Source organism: Homarus americanus, unplaced genomic scaffold (genome assembly GCF_018991925.1).
Source record: "Homarus americanus isolate GMGI-L3 unplaced genomic scaffold, GMGI_Hamer_2.0 scaffold32583, whole genome shotgun sequence".
Taxonomy (NCBI): Eukaryota; Metazoa; Arthropoda; class Malacostraca; order Decapoda; family Nephropidae; genus Homarus; species Homarus americanus.
Window position 1 is genome coordinate 27,491,557 of NW_024713129.1, and position 21,501 is coordinate 27,513,057.

The 21,501-nt window shown below is 41.4% G+C and overlaps 1 pseudogene; it reads right to left on the reverse strand.

Moving 5' to 3' along the window:
• Window positions 1-354: 354 nt before the first annotated feature.
• LOC121869788 lies at window positions 355-19,851 on the reverse strand (annotated as a pseudogene).
• Window positions 19,852-21,501: the final 1,650 nt, after the last annotated feature.

Here is a 21,501-nt window from a genome sequence, read left to right on the forward strand (position 1 = left end):
TGTAGTGTATAATGCAATGTGTAGTGTGTATTGCATAATACAGTGTGTATTTTGTAATGTGTAATATGTAGTATGTGGTGTGTAGTTAGGATTACGTAGTGTGTATTAGTGTAACCAATTGATATCCTCACTCGTCACACTACGACCACACTAGAAAACAACGAGACACAAGGAGGATGGAGACGAAGGTAAAGCTTTCCTCCTTGTGGTGAAGTTAAAGTCCTAATTACAAGAAGAGATAAAACAAACAAGAAAAATCTCCCCCATGCTGGAAAAACAACGCTTTCGGTCAGATCAGGAAAGGTGGACATTGAGCTGACGAAACACAGCCCAAACTAAAGAAAACGTAATATGTTTCTCTTATATCTCTTTATTGTGACCATTCGTGATAATTGTTGCCCTACTGACGGTGCCGACTCTCTTCTCCACCAGGGAGTCGTTTAAAACTCTTCGGGCTCCTCCTCGGCCTCGTCAGAGGAATCGAGACCGACCTCTTCATAGTCCTTCTCGAGTGCAGCCAAGTCCTCTCGGGCCTCAGAGAACTCGCCCTCCTCCATGCCTTCTCCCACATACCTGAAGAAGAGGTCAAGGTGTATTGTGTAGTCGGTCATAACATGTTCTATACAACTTCAGGAGGAGGTACTGTCACACTTTTCACTTCCGTAAGAGTACTATCGCATCTCCTTTTACAGTAGGCACTGTCACACTTCTCACTACCGTAGGAGTACTGTCACACCTCTCACTACCTTAGGAGTACTGTCACACCTCAGCTCTAGAAAGAGAGATAATCTAGGAAGATAATCTAGGTAAAGAAGAGTGTCAAAGACTGTGAAATAATGTATTCTTCATAGACAACTGACCTTAACCTTCCTGGCCCACCATACTGCCTTAATAGTATAATATCACCAGGGGGAGAAATAGACAGACAGGCAAAGAGGAAGAGATATTGATACCAGAGAAAGTCGGCAATAAAAGAGAGAGTGAGCAAAGTAAGAGAAAATTAGCAAGACAGAAAGAGATCAGAGACAGAAGCAGAGAGAGAATGGGACAGATCAGACACCAGAGAAATAGAGAGAAGAGAAGAGAAGAGAAGTTCTCATCAAGAAATAAACTACAATGCTCCTCCAACACAGAGTACCACCAACACCCACCAGTGAACGAAGGCTCTCTTGGCGTACATCAGATCAAACTTATGGTCGAGGCGGGCCCAGGCCTCCCCGATGGCCGTAGTATTGGACAACATACATACGGCCCTCGACACCTTGGCCAGGTCTCCCCCAGGTACGACGGTCGGCGCCTGGTAGTTGATCCCCACCTGAACAACATAACCGAGGCGGGGTTAAATAAATGGAGGGTAGTAATTAAGTGTGAATTGGTTACCTGTCGAGATTAATTTGTTTTCGCCTGTATTGGAATCCAACCACCCAGTCTTCTGTCACTGTTTTAAGACTAAATTTAACTATCCAGTCTTCTATTCTGTACTAAACATTAATTCAACCAACTGTTATTTTTATCCCTTTCCTTCTATTCCCTCATTCTCTACCATCTTCCTTCTCCTTCTCTCGCCCTGCCTTTCTCTCCCTCTTCCTCGTCTTCTTCCTCCCTCCATCCTCTTACAACTAAAGTCCCTCCCCACCCCACTATTGTTCCTTCCCTCCGTCTCTCTCCCTCCTAACCCTCCCTCTCCTACCCCATCTCCCACTCTCTCCCCTTCTCTCGCTGCTACCCTAATCCCTTCTTCTTCTCTCCCTTCTCTCCTGCCTCTCACCCTAACCTTTCCTTCCTCTTATCCTATTTTCCTCCCTTCCCTCTCTCTCTCTTTGTTACTTAAACTTCTCTCCCTCCCTTCCTCTCACCTTTTCCTTTCCTCCCTCTTTCTCCCTGCTACCTAACTCTCCCTCTCCCTTTCCCTCTCACCCTCCCCATCCCTCCCTCTCCTCCCACCCACTCGTTCCTGTCACTCACCTTAAACCCGGTGGGCAACCAATCAACAAACTGGATAGATCGCTTGGTCTTGATAGTAGCGATGGCACAGTTGACGTCCTTGGGTACCACATCACCTCGGTACAGCAGACAGCAGGCCATGTACTTGCCATGTCTTGGGTCACACTTCACCATCTGGGAATAATTAACATTGATTGATGTAAGCGTTATTATTCCGTCACCCTGCCTTCCATATTTACCCCTTCTGTCTCGTCCTCCCTCCTCTAACCACATTTATTAACTCTATCCTCCACCACCCCCTCATTCTTGTCTCGCTTATTCCTCCTTCCTGACCACTCGCATCTCCTCATCTCCACTTTTCGAGCCAAATCTCTCCACAACATCTTCTCCCACCCGCTCCTCTCATCTCTTGCACTCACCTGATTGGCTGGCTCGAAGCAGGAGCTGGTGATCTCGGCGACTGACAGCTGCTCGTGGTTGGCCTTCGCTGCCCACACTACTGGGGCGTAGGTGACCAAGGGGAAGTGTATCCTCGGGTAGGGCACTAAATTCGTCTGGAATTCCGTTAGGTCAACATTTAGGGCGCCGTCGAACCTGCAAAAGGGAGAGGGGTGAGTTACAGGGAGCCATCGAACACGTCATTATATAAAGACAATAATATCATTCCCATCATCATATAACACTTCCTGCCCCTTCTCCACATAATAACGATCTACCAATCCTTCCTCTCCTTCCCACAGTCCATCTCTATCCTTCCCTACATCAAACCACATCTCCTCCCTCAGCCCCTAGTCCCACACACCTGAGGGAGGCGGTGATGGAGGAGACAATCTGACCAATAAGCCTGTTGAGGTTGGTGTAAGTGGGTCGTTCTATGTCCAGGTTCCTGCGGCAGATGTCGTAGATGGCCTCGTTGTCGACCATGAAGGCACAGTCGGAGTGTTCTAGGGTGGTGTGGGTCGTCAGGATGGAGTTATAAGGTTCTACCACGGCCGTCGCCACCTGCAGGATGAGGAGGAGGATATAGTAGCTACTGTATGCAGGTCATATGAGACACAGAGAAGTATGGCAGTTCTTTCCTCGTGGCTTGACTTGTTGTTTGTCGTCGCCAAATGCACCAACTCTGTATCATATTATTTCTCATCGTCATCGTCGTCATAATGATTATCCTCATCACTGCTGTCATTACCCTTCACATTTCAATATTATTCAGATAAGGGTTAAACATCACGAAAATAGGTAAAATGTGTGTGTGTGTGTGTGTGTGTGTGTGTGTGTGTGTGTGGCAAGAGTGTACGTGAGTTTGTGTGACAGATGAGTGTGTTTGTGACTGACAGTTGAGTGTGTGTGGCTGACAAGTGTGTGTGTGAGTGCGTTACCTGAGGGGCGGGGTAGATGGCGAACTCCAGCTTGCTCTTTTTGCCGTAGTCTAGGGAAAGTCTCTCCATCATGAGAGGTGAACCCAGAGCCCGTGCCGCCGCCGAAGGAGTGGAAGATGAGGAACCCCTGCCAGGAGAGAAGAATACTACTGCTGGAGCTCAAGGTATAGGGAGCCAAGCAGTCCTAAAAAGGCTCCAATCTGCTTAACCTCACCCAACCTCACTTAAATTCACACTAATTTAACCTAACTTCGCTTGATTTCACTAAACCTCACTGCAGCTCACCCTAACCCAAGTCAACCCAACCAACCCAGGTCAACTCAACCCAATCCAACTTTAGCCTAACCCTCATTTAACCTCACTCCAACCCAACCCAACCCAGCTCAACTCAACCCAGCCTAACCTAACCAAACCTAACCTAACAGAACCAAACATAACAGGACCTAACTAAGCCGACCATACCTAACCAAGCCTAAGGAAACCCAAACACAACGTAACCTAGCTAAGCAAATCTAACTTAACCATAAGGATTAAAGCCCATTAGTAATTGAATCCATTAAGAGTTACTGCGTCATACAGTATAGATAAATATGGTGACTCCCAGAAATAATGACACGATGTGAACTAACCATTAAAATGGGAGACTAACTCAAATTTGACACCTTTAATACCATTACTATAAAAAAATTCTGACTTTATCCTGGATATTAGGCAAATACAAGATACACGTTCCAGTTCTTACTTGCGACTCCTGCTCAAAACGAGTCAGAATATCTCCAGATTGAAGGAAAAATCAATGCCAACCAAAGGCAGATGTATACCAAATACAGCACAGAGCTTCCATTAATACCGATGTCGGGCCATATTGCATTCATTAATACATCCATACATACACAGATATACAAAGAATACAACACAAAATCGCCATTAATACCTACGTCTGGCCACAACATGGTAACAGACGGGAAGAGAAGTGAAATAGTTAACCAGAATTTGTTTTTTACTAGGTAGTCTAACTCCACAACCGCGATAACTTGATCCCTTGAAAACAATGACTTATCCCTGAAAATAATGACTTGACCCCTTAAAAACAATGCCTTGACCCCTTGAAAATAATGACTTGACCCCTTGAAAACAATGCCTTGACCCCTTGATAAAGATGACCTGACCCCTTGAAAACAATGCCTTGACCCCTTGAAAATGATGACCTGACCCCTCGAGTACGATGACTTGACCCCTCGAGTAGGATGACTTGATCCCTTTAAAACGATGACTTGATCCCTTGAAAATAATGACTTGACCCCTTAAAAAGATGACTTGATCCATTGAAAACGATGACTTAACCCCCTGAAAACGATGACATGACCCTTGGAGAGTACGATGACTTGACCTCTTCAAAACGATGTGGTGACCCTTTGAGTTCCATGTTTTAATCTCTTGATTATATGGACTTATCATTTCGAGTACGGTGGTGTTGTACTCAGGAGGTTGTCATCGTACTCAAGGAGCCAAATCCTCGTACTCGAGGAGTCAAATAATCTTGCTAAGGAGGTTAAGTCATCATTTTACGGGCCAAGACATTGTACTTAACCATTTAAGCCATCGTACTCATGGGCTTAAGAAATTCGGTCGGCGCTTTCAGGGATTAACTATCGTACCCCAGGGATTAAGTCATCGTACTTAGGAAATTAGGTCATCGTATTCAAGGAGTTATTCATCATACTCAAATGACCAAATCATAGTATTTAAGGAGATAACGGCGAGAGTCGTACCTGTAGACCAGAACACTGATCAGCCAGCTTCCTAACTCTCTCCATGGTAATGTCGATCAGCTTTTTCCCGATGGTGTAGTGGCCGCGAGCATAGTTGTTGGCAGCGTCCTCCTTCCCCGTCAGGAGCTGCTCAGGGTGAAACAGCTTCCGGTACGTACCTGTTCTTACTTCATCTGTACCCCAGCATCAACATATACCCATATTAGTAAAACAAGATGTATACACAACTAATTTAGAAAAGTACTACACTGTATACTATATACTATACTGAATCGAGTCAATAGACACAGTTAATTCGTATAGAACCAATATATACACAATCTATTCTCATATAGAGAGCCAGCATATACACAATTCACTTGTATAGAGTGATTTACCAAAAACTCAACTAACTCGTACATAAATAACCAGCACATAAAAGCTAATTCGAATATCGAAAACTAAGATATATGCAACAAATTCATGTACTCTATGAGTAACTAGGATACAGATAGCTCACTATTTCACACCTCAGAAACAGCAGAATACAATACAACCTGAAAGTAACAACCGACTTACCAATAACTGTTGGCTCTAGGTCGACAAACACGGCTCTGGGTACATGGTTACCGGAGCCTGACTCACTGAAGAAGGTGCTGAAGGAGTCGTCGTGGTGGCCGGCTATCTTATCAGAGGGCATAGATCCATCGGGCTGGATACCATGTTCCAGGCAGTACAACTCCCAGCAGGCGTTGCCTATTTGCACGCCTGCCTGCCCTACATGTACGCTGATACACTCACGCTGTGGACATGGCGAAGAAGAGGTGTCAAGATAAGCAAAGATACACACACACGCACGAAAAAATTAAACAGGTGACTGAGTGTTGTAGAGGCATTCTTTTTACAGGGATTAGCCCACCCGGGCACAGGTCACTAACTCAGTGACCCACATAGGGGCCTGAGGGGACAGTTCCCTTCGATATCACAATACCGACGTATCCGCCTAAAAAATTAATTATACAAAGTATTTATCTCCAACACACTGCCAAATTGAGAGCTCTTGAACACATACACACTCTACAGACTGATGATAATATCACACAGACCATCTACACTGATGGATCTCTTAACACCGCTTGTGGGAGGGCTGGAAGTGCTGTTGTTGTGACTCAACCTGACGGTAATATAATTGAGAAAGGAGTTAGAATTAACAACTGGGCATCCACTATACAAACTGAATTAGTTGCCATACTCACAGCTATTAAATCATTGAAACCACTATTACTGACAGTCTCATCATCACTGACTATCCTCACTACTTGCCCTTGGCACCCTAGCTCAGGTTGCCACGCCTTGTCTCTGAAGCCAGACACAAATATGCGTGCCTTGTTGACCGGGTGTCAAGGTCAAACTGTTGTGGATCCCCTCACCTAGGCCTCATAAAACATGACAAGAGTTGATGCCCTCGCCAAACTCGCGTCTAACAAAGACACCGTTGAATACAATTTGGGTCTGTCAAAAGAACCCTTAAAACTGTAATTAGGAAAGAACTTATTGATGAGTTTGACGCAAGCAAACTAGTGCAAACAGGCACTAGTCGATCCATAGGTTACCATGATGAGATGTATCAAGTGAAACATGTATATGGAGCAAGTAACAAGATCACTAGATTACAAGATGTTGAAACCGCTAGATTAAGGTTAGGATATAAGTACCTTTGGCAGTATGTTCCTCAAGCAGATGTAAACAACTAGTAAAGTGTGGCCATACATATGGCCACACACTTGAACACTACGTCCCGACTGTGTGAAGATAGAACCTTTAGGACAGGTCCAAGCACACTGTGTGTGAAATGGCACAACACTTCATCTCTAATGGCAAGATAGCCGACATATTAAGATTGTATCCACTTTTTGCACTTAGTAACTATATAAATTCTCATGTACAGAACCAAATACACAATGTGCTTGAATACTTCTCACGTAAATGTGAATAACAAAGTGTGAGGCCAGACATACTGCCTCACACGCCTGTACTCACGCAGTTGTGAATAAGTTACCCTTTATGTATAGAACTAAACAAATAATGTTATTGAAATACTGTGTAACATTCAGTGCCATAATATCCTGACAACGGGGGTTAATTATTATGACCCTTTGTAAACTCTACTCTGTAATCCTTTTGCGCTACCGCTCACAGGATGAGTGTGGGGTGCATTATAAAGTAGCCGCTGTAAGCGGCAAAATCAATTCAAAATCATGGGGGCGAAAATGTAATAATAATAACAATAATAATAATAATAAGTTTAAGTAAATAAAATTTATAATAAAAATACAAAATAAGTATGAAATAATAATAATAATAATAATAATAATAATAATAATAATAATAATAATAATAATAAAATTAACAAAACTAACAATAATAATAATGATAATAATAATAAAGAAATACAAAAAAAAAGATCAATAGTGAGAAACGATATATGTATGTTGTGTTGTCAAAGTAGGAGAAACAATTGAGACCCTGCAATTGTGTGTAAAGAGGCAGAAAGTCTGATCAGCAACCTGGGACTTGGTCTATGGAAGATGCATAATAAGTTACAAATGGAGTTATAGAGATGCATCAGTAAGTTACAGGGGCTATGGAAATACATGGAACAAGTTAAAGAAGTGAACAATTAAAGCTGTATAGGTTTGGGATATATGGATGGAGAGGGTGAATTACAGGGACTATGTGGGATACATAGAAAAATTACAGATATTACAGTGATACCAAAGTTGTTTAAATTGCTACCTGATATATATATATATATATATATATATATATATATATATATATATATATATATATATATATATATGCAAGTACATCACTGGGAACAACACCAGAGTCAAAACACTTCTTGGAAGATATACGGAAGTACAATTCATGCTTCCAGATGACATCCTTTGGAGCTACCAGAGTAGTTCGTGAGCACGGATACATACCAACATTCGAAGTCCAGGGTCAAGTCTAACACAAAGCAGGATCCCTCTTACCACTGGAAGATGAGCAGGCAAAGTTCCTCCAAATCTACTTCATGGGAGATCATGAAAAGCAGACTACTATCAGGTGTGGCAACATCCAAGGTGTCAGACATGACATTGTCATATCTATCCAAGAAATGCTGCATGAGCGCAACACGTATATATAGTCATTTAAAAATGCCCTGGAAAACATGCTTGCTGACGAGTACAAACTCAGCATCAAAGCAGACACCTCAATGCACTACTGTGAGACAATGTGGAGCCTTCCGGAGGGTGGCGTCCTACCGTGGCCTAGCGAAAGAGCCGCCCAGAGGGCGGCGATTCCGCTAGTGTATATATATATATATATATATATATATATATATATATATATATATATATATATATATATATATATATATATATATATATATATATATATATATATATATATGCTGTAATTTTGATTTTAACTGCTTCGCCCAATCTCTTTATATTCGATTTAAATATTCGCATAAAAGAAAGAATAATAAATATAAGATAAGTTTTCTGAATCATTGTAGAGAAATCCACAATTAGATGCACTTAGTTCTGAGTTCTCTTAGTGGGGGAATGTTTTGAATGAATGTTGAAATTATAATTGTTATCCCTTAGCACATTATTCATTTTCTCATGTAAAATCAACCGTTTTCTTATTTAAGTGAAGAACAGAACGAAGTAGAAAAAGATAGAACAGAAGAAACAGAATAAAAGGAAGATGGAGATGAGGATGAAACCACATATAAGGCGCCGTAAACTGGATCTTTATATAGCATTAAGAAAGTATTTGTTCATTAGACTGATATATCAAAGCGGTGAGGGGAGGCGTGAGTTAGCAGTACATGACGAAGTGTGTGTGTTGTCAGTGGTGACATGGAAGAGTGTGTTAGTGATGGCGACGTGGAGGTGTGTGCTCCTTTGCGGGATGTGAAGGAGTGGACGTGAAAGGAGCGTGAATTGTTCTATATTTGGTAAAATATTACACGGAAGTGATAGAGGATACGTGGAGAAGGCTTGTGTTAGTCATCAGGACCTGGTGGTGATGGAGAAGGGGTGGGAGACATGTATCACCATCGGCAGGAGGCATGCCCGGAGTTATTTTGGCGGGTGACGTCACTGGCGGGTGGTAGACCAGAGGTGCACACCAGCCGCAGCGGCATCCACTCTGTGGCATTCATGTTCTACTCAAGATAGTACCACAAGCTACCTGTGTGTGTGTGTGTGTAATAATAATAACAATAAGAATGTTAAATAATAATAATAATAATAATAATAATAATAATAATAATAATAATAATAATAATAATAATAATAATAAAAATAATAATAATAATAATAATAATAATAATAATAATAATAATAATAATAAAAATAATAATAATAATAATAGTAATAATAATAATAATAATAATAATAATAATAATAATAATAATAATAATATTAATAATAATAATATTAATAATAATAATAATAATAATAATAATAATAATAATAATAATAATAATAATAATAATATTTAAAGGTTTATTGAAAAAGTTCAACAGCCCGAAGGCTGAAAATATGCATTGGACATAAAAGACTTATTACATACATTGACAAGTGAGGGGAGGGTTAACAAGGATTTCATTAGAGAAAGGTGAAGGAACATACATACAGTGAACATACAAATTAATGCTTATAGTGGAGATCACATAGGTCACGTGCGCTGAAGTGTTGAAAAGCAAACACATAGTGTAGTAATTCCCTCACAGATGGTGTTATGAAGGTCCTCACGTGGTGTAGTAATTTCCTCACAGGTGGTGTTATGAGGGGCCTGATGTGGTGTAGTAATTCCCTCACAGGTGGTGTTATGAGGGGCCTGATGTGGTGTAGTAATTCCCTCACAGGTGGTGTTATGAGGGGCCTGATGTGGTGTAGTAATTCCCTCACAGGTGGTGTTATGAGGCCTGATGGTGTGGTAATCTCACAGGTGGTGGTGTTATGGAGGGCTTGATGTGTGGCACCTCACAGGTGGTGGAGATAGCAGGGGCCTGATGTGGTGTAGTAATCCCCTCACAGGTGGTGTTATGAGGGGCCTGATGTGGTGTAGTAATTCCCTCACAGGTGGTGTTATGAGGGGCCTGATGTGGTGTAGTAATTCCCTCACAGGTGGTGTTTTGAACGGCCTCACGTTGCGTAGTAATTCCCTCACAGATGGTGTTATGAGGGACCTCACATGATGCTGTAGTAATTCATTCACCATATGGTGTCGTAGCGTCATGAGAACCAGTAAAGAATGACAAAAATGATTCCGGGACTTAGAAACCTTCCATATCAAGATAGGTTAAAGAAATTAAACTTGCATTCCCTAGAAAGACGAAGAGTGCGGGGAGATATGATAGAAGTATTTAAATGGGTGAAAGAAATCAATAAAGGAGATATAGATAAAGTTCTTATAATATCCGAGCAGGATAGGACTCGTAGCAACGCATTAAGTTAGATAAGTTTAGGTTTAGGAGGGAGATAGGAAGAAACTGGTTCACAAATAGGGTGGTGGACGAGTGGAACAAGCTTAGCAACTTTGTAGTAAGTGCTGGAACGCTGGGAAGTTTTAAAAGGAGGCTAGATAGATTCATGGATGATAGAGAGTGGTAGTAACTCTCGACAGGAGCTGCCATGCACAGGCCAACCGGCCTATTGCAGACTCCTTATTTTCTTATGTTCTTATGTGCAGTCCCAGGCCTCTCTATCGTGGACGGATTAACACATCGCTGCCCTAACATGGGCACAAAGTACTGCCCAGAATGCGGAAACAAGGGGCACACCTTTAGGGAATGTAAAAACAAAGTTAACCCCCAAATGCTTAAACTGCGAAGGAGATCACAGAACACTGGCTGCTCGATAACCCCCCACACGAAAAGCAATAGTTCGCCAAAAGAAGGAGAAGGAGAGGGAGAAGACACGGGAACAGCAAAACAGGACATATTCAGCTGACAAAATTAACCAGAGAAACGACAAAGGTCTTCGAAAAAGTAACCTCAGCACCCCGCAAAGCAACCTATTTTACTTCAACTTGGATATAACCTTTCAATAAAAATAATGACCACTATTATCCACGCCCACATCATGAACATAGCCAGATCTGGAACTTTTGCCATAGCAGCATAAGAACATAACAACATAAGAAAATAAGGAGTCTGCAATAGGCCGGTTGGCCTGTGCATGGCAGCTCCTGTCGAGAGTTACTACCACTCTCTATCATCTATGAATCTATCTAGCCTCCTTTTAAAACTTTCCAGAGTTCCCGCACTTACTACAAAGTTGCTAAGCTTGTTCCACTCGTCCACCACCCTATTTGTGAACCAGTTTCTTCCTATCTCCCTCCTAAACCTAAACTTATCCAACTTGAATCCGTTGCTCAGAGTCCTATCCTGCTCAGATATTATAAGAACTTTATCTATATCCCCTTTATTGATTCCATTCACCCACTTAAATACTTCTATCATATCTCCCCGCACTCTTCGTCTTTTCTAATTTTTCTGTATGGTATATTTTGTTCTTGTGCTTTATGTAGTATACTAGTGAATATATTATAGTCATGATCAATTGTTGTGTCATTTATGACCTCACCCCTTCCTACTGGGAACTGACGTGACTGTTCCAAGGTGACCTCACCTAGGTACCTTCTTAACCCCTGATAACCCGCCAACCGAAAGTTTGGGACTCTGACCATATTGTCATTGTTTTTCGTTTCCCAATTTAGGGTGAACCTGATTTCTCTGTGTTCACTGTTACTTAGTTCTTCCCCTACTGTGATATCTCTGATAATATTTTCTTTATTTGTTAATACTAGGTTTAATGTTCGTCGCCAACAACTTACCAGGCATGGCATTCCCAAACGACGTGCCTTCTACCGAAATATTCAACATGAAATTCAACGTCGACAAATGTAAAGTACTCAGTATAGGAGATGTAAACAGGGAAACCAGATACCAGATGAACAACGATGCCATAGAGAAATCCGACTGCGAGAGACATTTAGGAGTAATGATAAGTAGGAACCTTAAGCCAAGTAAACAATGTGTTTTGCTCGTAACAAGGCTAATAAAGTACTTGGGTTCATACAAAGGAGTGTTAGTTACAAGACTAGCGAGGTCATCCTAAAACTGTATCTTTGCTCTTGTGAGACCACACCTGATTATGCAGTTCAGTTCTGGTCACCGTATTACAGAGAATGGATATAGAATCCCTTGGTGCATTCAGAGGAGAATGACAAGACTAATCCCGGGCATTAGGAACCTTGAGTACAGAGACAGGTTAAAGCATCTTAATTTGCACTCCCTTGAGAGACGTAGAGTGAGGGGAGCATGTTCTTATGTTCTTATGATATACGTTAGAGAGTACCGCAAACCAAGAAACGCGGCCCAAGAACAGGTTATCCCCGACATATATCGAGCAGCAAGCGAGGAGGTAACGATGGAGAAGACAGACGAAATCGCCACAAAATAAATTACGCCGCCAAATTCAAGCACAAAAGAGAACCAAGCAGGAACTATGGCACCACCACCGTCACACCAGAAAGATCACGGAGAATGAAGACCTAGGGACAGAATCGACAGCTGATTTTAGCTCAAGTACTGCTCCCCATAGTCTCAACAGAGAGACTCCTGGCAGAAATAAGACAAGGAGATAAAATACACGCCACAGACAAACACTTAGAACACACATTTAAACACTAATTAAAGAGAAAAATGCACTCACAAGACACAGCAGGATAAGAAAGTTGATCGAAAGTCATCGGCGTATAAAAAATCCGCCTGGGCCTGCTGACTGACAGAAAGTGTCAGGAGCATCGGTCAGCAACACTGGCGCAAACCAGCTCTAGCACCAAGCCTTCGCAGCAAATGAAACTTAAAATAATCCCAGCGCAATGTTTCAACATCGATCCCGAGCAAGCGACCTATATAACACATGCATCAGCAGATATTATCCTCCTAAATTAGCACATTGAGAAAAACTCAGAACAAATATCAAATATTTAACTACAGTCTACCAAAAAACAGTCAAGACACACAACATGATGGGTGCCATAGCCATCCAAACGGAACATACAACACAAGATACATGATTCATTTTCAAGAAAAATTTCTTGTCAGTTACATCCCTCTGAGAAGATCCATATTTCCTCTAGCAGACATGCTCTGCCTGATGAGAAGAAATGTACCAGCATGTTGACTTTTCTGGGTGACCTAAATATTTTTCACACGCGTCTTGAAGACAGGACAACAACGCCGTAAGGCAGATCTTAAACACATGATTAAACCACAGCAGCACCAGTGCGCCTTGGCCCAGAATTCCCCATACACCAGAGCAGGGTCACTTCGGACATCGGACATAGTAATAACAAACCAGCATCACCATCTTAGCACTGCTCAATGAAACCCAGCCCAGCCAACCACCAGTGACCATCTCTATCGTAGCCGCACTCTCCACATCACGCCCAATACACACAGATCCCTGCCAGGATTGAGATACAGCTTCTGATCGATCAACAAGGATGAATTAAAAGAGTTAAGGAATCATCAAATCACCCAACTCCCCAGCTAACACACCTCCCAAATGAACCCAACACACTAGAATATGAGAATTTTTTGAGAAACGTGGAGCTAAAACGTGGAAACACCACATACCCCGAGACCCGCTCACCGAACATTACCACACTCTCAAAAACTTGTGCAGAATTAGAATCCGCCACAGACACAATTCGAGTAATATAGTATAAATTAATCATAAAAAACAAGGATGGACGCCGGAATACAGAGACAATATAACACCATACACGAACAACTAAGAAACATGTTCAAAAACATATGAATAAATGGCAAAACTAATAACAGACACAGGCTTAATTGCCACAGCGAACAATTCTGCCAGAAAATTAAACTCTAATAGGAACCTCCAACCAACAGATCAAGAGCTTGCATTATAAACAGAAATCCGCAAATTAACCGAACCCAAGCATCAAGTTAAACAGCCAGAGTACCACAGGGGTAACCTCTCGCCAACCTCTACCACACGATATAGCCGTCGGACAGCACAACCTCCTACAACGGAAGAATCCATACCCCTATTACGATGATGTCACCAAATCATCCAACATCCAGAGCAAGACCAAACAGATGATGACACGAAAACAGCCCCACGCCATCCGAGCAAATTAACGATTATGAAAAAAGTGGAAAATCCGACTAACTCACACGACTTGGGAATATACACATTAACAAAACAGACTTCCAGCAGTCAACAACAAACATATATACAATTCTCAAGGAAGGCAAAATACGGGACTCACAATAACAGAACAGGCATAAGAAGAACACATAACCTAGGGCGAAGGCAGCACCCAATTACAACTTTCTGAGCTACGAAATTCAGCAAAATGGACACCAACGATCAACTCCACCTATTCAAAGAACATCCGCCCCCTACGTTTCCTGCCAATACCACTCAGCATGATCAGCAAAAACCAGCCAACAAGCTTCAATCGAGTACAGAACAAAAACTATCCGTAGAGCATCAGCAAATCACCATGCACTGCAAAATACAAAGAACTTCACAGGTGCCACAATATCGAACCACTAGACACACGTACACACAGCCAAACTCAGAGGTTTGGAGCAAACCGAAAGAGTTGGAGGACCCAATATTCTCCCGGTTAAAAGAAAAGTAATAATAAAACACACAGCTGGTGGCCCAAAAGCCTCCATGCTAACGTAAGAAGAACAAGACCCACTTTACATGTCTGTTGAACAAATACTTACCACCATTTTAACAGCCGCCTTGTGCAGCAGGAGCAGAGCCTGATAGATCTTGACCTCCGATTGATCCAAGGATGTAGGTATTGATATTGTGTGTGTATTACTGTGGCTCAATACTGTTGTTACACTGGTTATCATCTTTCTTTCTCCTGCTTTTCTGCTCTCTCTATTTTGCTCGTAATGGGGCCAATAAAGTATGGTTCATACATCCCTCATGAGAGAATTCAGTAAGAAGGTAGAAGCACATGGAATAGGTGGATCATTATTAAATGGATTGAGTCTTGGTTAACTGGTAGAAACAAAGAGTCAGCATAAATGGATTAAAGTCAGACTGGTGCGGTCAAAAGCCAGAGTTCCCCAGGGATCTGTATGCGACCTCTGCTGTTTTGTTATATTCATCTGTGATCTTGATTTAGAGTATAACTAGTAGGATTAGTAAATTTGCAGATGATACCAAAATGGGGAGTGATAAATTCGAACAGTGACTGAACACCTTCAAGAGATCTAGATACCTTACATGAGTGGTCAGTAGACTGTGGAAATGAGTTATACTGATAAATGCACAGAGTACTACAGATAGGGAAGACGAATACAAACGTTAAAAGTATAACTAGGTAACACGAAATAAGCTCAGATTATGAAAAGATCTGGAGGTGTATTGTGTAACGACTTGAAACCTAGAAAACAATGTATTAGCGTTGCAACAAGGCAAGCAAGTTCTTGGGATTCATATCTAGGTCTGTAAAATGTAGAACTATGACGTTATCTTGAGCTACCTAGCATTAGTGAAGTACGCACACTGGTTATGCGGTTCAATTCTGGTGTCCTTATTATAGAATGGACATGTAGATTCTTTGGAGAAGTACAAGAAAAGAATGACAAAAATGATCCATAATATTAGAAACCTTCCATACATGAAGAAAGACTGAAAAGCAGGCTTGCATTCATTAGAGAGGCATGGGGATTAGGAGATATGATAGAGAATTGATGCAGTGGGTAAGTGGGATGTTTCAAAGAATGTAAAGAGTGGAAGATGTTCTGAGGCCTCAGTAATAACGAAATAACTAGAACTCATTGGCTTTAAATCAGGTAATTCCGATTCAGAGAAAAGGATGTAGGCAAAAGCACTACTTTGGTAATAGGAAGTTGTGGATATAATGGAATAGGCTACCAGAGTGCTATAGTAGGATCCAGGGACGCTATGGGGAAAAACTTCAAAACCACAAGTTAGATGAGCATAATAAATGCTAGGATGGGTGTGAAAGGATCTGCCTGTATGGGCCAGTCAGCCTCACCTGATATCCCACTTTCATAATTCTTATGTTCTTATGTAATTATTTTTACTAATTGTTTTTTAACTTGGGTGATAAAAATAAATAATGTAAAATCTACCTCTTCTTGCCACACATTCTGGCATACGTCACATTTACCAACAGGTCCCACCCAAGCAAGGCTTCTGTTAATCCTCATCTAGAGATTGTTGCTATCACTACCATATCACCTTTTTGTGCTCTTTTTTAACATGTACTGTGGGTCATAGTTTGGCCATAGGGTGACGAGGTTGGACAGATAAATGAAGTGACAAATGTGGAGTGTAAACCAGATGCCTTCATTTCATGTAACCTCAATTATTCCATCCTCAGAGCACACCCCAAAGGCACAAAGTTCTGATTCTTTTGTGTATATTAGTAGAGATAAACATTAAAGAAACACCAACAATACAATACAAAGTCTGGATAAAACAAAGGCAATATAGTTAACTGACTGACAGGAATTGGTTTAAAATAAGAATAATTAAAATTGTTTTGCTGTCCTGAATCTGGGTGGTGAGGAATTTTTTGTTACGTGGATTAGACTTGACAACAGAAATTGAAGTCACTAATGATATTCTGTTGTGTGGATTAGGTTGACCTTACTCCTTCCAAGCTGGGCCCGAGGGTCTCATTAGTAAACGTTAAGTTAAAGATAATTATGACTACCACCGCTGCCTTACCCTTACGTAGTGTGCTTTTGTTGTAATATTAAAAGCAAGATTTGTAGACTTCGTCAGTGGTGTGAGTTATGGTGTGCGTGTGTGCACTATAGACCTCTCAAGGATTGATAAAGTTTAATGGTACTGTACTTTTTATCTAAGCCGTATGTTTGTATGCTAGTACTATGATTGCCAAGACAAGTCTCTTCCTTAATCCATCATGATAAGCAGAACCTTAAGCCAAGTAAACGATATGGTTTTATATTAACAAGGCTAATAAAGTACTTGGGTTCATACAAAAGGTGTTAGTTACTAATTAACGAGGTCATCCTAAATTTCTATCTTGCTCTTAGGACCACACCTGGATTACACCAGTTCAGTTACTAGTCACCATATTACAGAATGGATTATACCAAGATCCTTGAAAGAATTCAGAGGGGAGGGTAATAAAAGACTAATCCGTTGTTGAGAACATAGTATAAGAGACAGATTCGCTCTGGTACACTCCTCGAGACGTAGAGCGAGGAGACCTGATAGAAATTGGCCTGAAGTGGAAGAGCAGGGCTAAACAAAGGGACATTAAAAGGTACTCAAACTATCAACCAAGGAGCAGACTCAACAACAATGGTTTAAATTAGAAAAATTTAGATTGGTGACAGGTAAACACTGGTTTAGAAGTAGTGGTGGATGAATGGGAAGTTACCAAATATCATCATTAACTCACGCTGAATAGCTTCAAACATAGGTTGGATGCTTATATGAGCAATAGGGGTTGGTGTAAACGGGACTGCCCAGTATGGGCCAATAAGCCCGCTGCAGTTTCCTCCATTCTTATGTTCTTATGTGGTTATCAGCAGGCCCGTCCTTAGGGGGGGAACAGGGGCGACCGCCCGGCGACCCGGTGTGTGGGTACCTGCGCCCAGCACTAGACCCAGTGACCTTGGATTCATTACCTGTTGACTGGTTAATCTGACCTGACGGCTTACGCCACCATCGCAACCGTGACCTTACCATCCATAACGACAGTCCCATGGGGATTTGGTTGGGGTGGGTTCCTCTGACCGCATAATCTGACACTAGTGTGGGGCCCAGCAGTGGCTGAGTTGCCCCTGCACCCTCCTAGGGACGGCCCTGGTTATCAGCATATACTTGCATCACGCGCACCTACAGATTATATATATATATATATATATCAAGACATCTTCAGTTGCCTCTGAAGATGTCTTGAATAAAGACGAAAGCTAAGGTGCCCGTTGTTTCTTTTCCTGTGTGATTTATCAAGATTTATCTATACGTTTTCATTGTGGATCTACATGAAATATATATATATATATATATATATATATATATATATATATATATATATATATATATATATATATACACAGTATATATATATAAGAGTGAGGGGACGAGGGAAGGGCTGTGATGGGAGAGGAGGGGATTGCCGGCGACTATTTATACTTGTCCACGTGAGGCTGCGTGTGCCGGCCGGCTGTGTCTGGCTCTCACCTCATCACTTATTTCTAACCTACACCCACTGAATCCCATCTAGATCCACCTACATTCATTTATACCCATCAACACTCACCTCCAACAGCTACCTACACCCAGCAACACCCACCTCCTACAGCCAGCTATATCCACCAGAGCTCCTAAACACAGTACCTAATCATCTGTAAATTCTACGATGCGTCTAATACTCTTCAAAGTCTTGATACATACACGTTCATCAAACTTAATTATTTAACCTTATTATTGGACATACACTATACTTAGCAGCGTTATGGAGTGGTTTATCACCTGAAGATTCCCCCCTGAGCTTATTTCACCTGATGATTAACCACCCTAATGCTACCTGGGGTGATTAGGTTAGGTTAGCGTCAGGATGGTTAGCTTTATGGTGAAATAAGCTAGAGAGGGGCGGGGCGCGAATTTTCAGATGAACCCTGGAGTGGTTCCCCTTCCTTAGAATACATCTGTAGGGTGAATATTATTAACTATTTCAAGGTATATTGTCACTGACTTTCAGAGACATCTAGAGTGGGAAGCCATGTAATGAGATATGGTTGTAATCGTAATTAGTTGTAACCACTAGTGTCACGCTACCTATGAACTTTCAACATAACCCTTACTGCATCTTTGAACACTTAAAAAATATCCTTGGTTGATTTCGAAGAATGGCTTAAAAAATAATTCGATTCACCTCAAAAAATATCCACCCCAACTTATTTCTTCCAGAGATTAACTACCTTAACCCTCTTTAGGGAGATGAGAACAGGTTAAATTTGGGTAAGTTAGATTATGTTAGGTTAGCGTAGTTAATCCTTAGGTGAAAGAAGCTGGGGTGGAGATTCTTCAAGTAATCCAATCATTAAGGCAGGTAACATTGAATTCCTTGGAGCCATTGTAATATGAAAGGCCTTTATAGAATATATTATAAGCTGCAATTACGACTAAACCTTCACTATTGGCTATGTTATTTTGTCTCTTTTCTTCGGTATCTTGAAATGTATTCTCGAATCAACTTATAAGAGAAATGTACTCAGATACAGTCTTTTCCGCTGATATCTAAAAATGAAAATACACACGGAGGATGAGAGGAATGAAAAATAAACTAAGGAATTACGACACAGTGCACGAAGTGAACGGTAAACAAGGAATTATTACACTTCTTATATTCGTCCACAGTCGGGTTCAAGTCAACGTGGCAGCTAAATCTTTACATACACTCTTAACACAAGATCTCTAAGACGATGAATTTTCTTATAATTTTCTTACTAAATGTCAAGACTAATCCAAAGATAGGGTAAAACTTACCATGTTGTACTGGACGAGGAGATGGTGGTGGTGTTGTTGTTGAAGAGCTCGGTGCTGCCTGTGCGATGGTGGCGGGCGCCGGCTGTATACTGGCGCCAAGAGTATGCCCAGGTGCCAGGAACTAGTGCCAGTGTGTGTGTGTGGTATACCAAGCCCTTCTTACACAAGGAGGCAAGATGACCGGGACTGCACTCGACTACCTCCACTTCCCCATTTTAAAGTTCGGTACAGTCATGGACATTGAATCTGAGCTTTTGCGTCAGAAGCTTCATAAACAAGTTGTTTTGTTTATCAACAGATGGCGCGCGTGTATGTGGGTTTACATGTGTGCATGAGTGTGTTTACGAATATACGAGTACAACATAGTAGATCATATCCGCTATAATTACTCATGTGAACTTCATTGTCTCAGCATATACGACAAATAACGATGATGGACTATATAGTCTGTTCACTTGTAGCTTGCAACTGAGACCAAGGGTCAGTTTGTAGCAAGGCAGCCGATTGGCTGATAGTCGGACATAGGTAGGGTCACTACAGTTCATCAGTATTTAATCCATCATATTGATATTATGATATTTTAAGAGATAATAACACTTCTTTGTTGGTCTCTGATATTGTCCGCACCTGAGGAAGTAAAAATGAGCATTTGGAACGTTGTATGTGTAATAATAATAATAATAATAATTAACGGTTTATTGAAAGAGCTTGGCAGCCAGAAGGCTGAAAATATACAGTTACATATTTGGGGAATGGGTTACGAATTACAAATAATATACAAGTAACATAAGTGACACAAATAAGACATATAATAACTAGATGTGGAAAAGCTCAAACTACAGTTCATTTCAACATAGTGACAGTGTAAGGAGCAGTGTTTACTGGGAGTGAATACACTGATTTATTACAAGTTATTGATAATTTTTACAATGGTTGTGTATGTGTGTGTGTGTGTGTGTGTGTGTGTGTGTGTGTGTGTGTCTATGTCTATCTGTCTGTCTGTCTGAGTGTGTGCGAGTGTGTGTGTGTGTTGGTACACAGGGGGGTGTAATGCGTCTAGTGTGGCAGCATTATGTTAGTATTAAGGTGCAGGCATTGCTTGCTCCCTCTCGCTTTCAGTTACCGCCGCTGGCTAGCTCTCGTGGAGAACAGGGAAGCAACTTGCATAAGTCTTCCCCTACCAGTACACACACTGAAGAGTCTGCTATTTGCTATAATTGATTCAAGAAATTTCCCCACTACTGACGTCAAACTAATCGGTCGGTAATTTGACGATGATGGTCTCGGTCTGTCTCCCTTTTTGAATATGGGTGCTACATTTGCCTGTTTCCTCAAGTCTGGCACAACTCCCATGTCTAATGATTTTTTAAATAAATTTACGAGGGGTGTAAATGGGACTGTCCAGTATGGGCCAATAGGCCCGCTGATGTTTCCTCCATTCTTATATTCTTATGTTATCAAAGAGCTCCTCGCTCCTACACCGGCCAATATCATTGCTCCTGCACTGAGGTAGATAATGGGTTTATTCCCATTACCAGACAAGATATTGTCCATCCCGAAAACTATATCCCCCACCCCAGTTCCTGGCAAACAAACCCTCATCCTATTGTTATTTTTACCACAAAAAGCTCTCTCCAGGTACCGTATCTGGAAATCGCCAACAATTAAGGTTTTCGTACCTTCCTTGTCAGCCCTGTCCCTGACTATGCTAACGTCTAATTCGTCTATCAAAGGACTCAGAGTGTTTTTACACTTAGCTGTTGTCGTTTCGTTGGTGTCTTTTCTCACTAC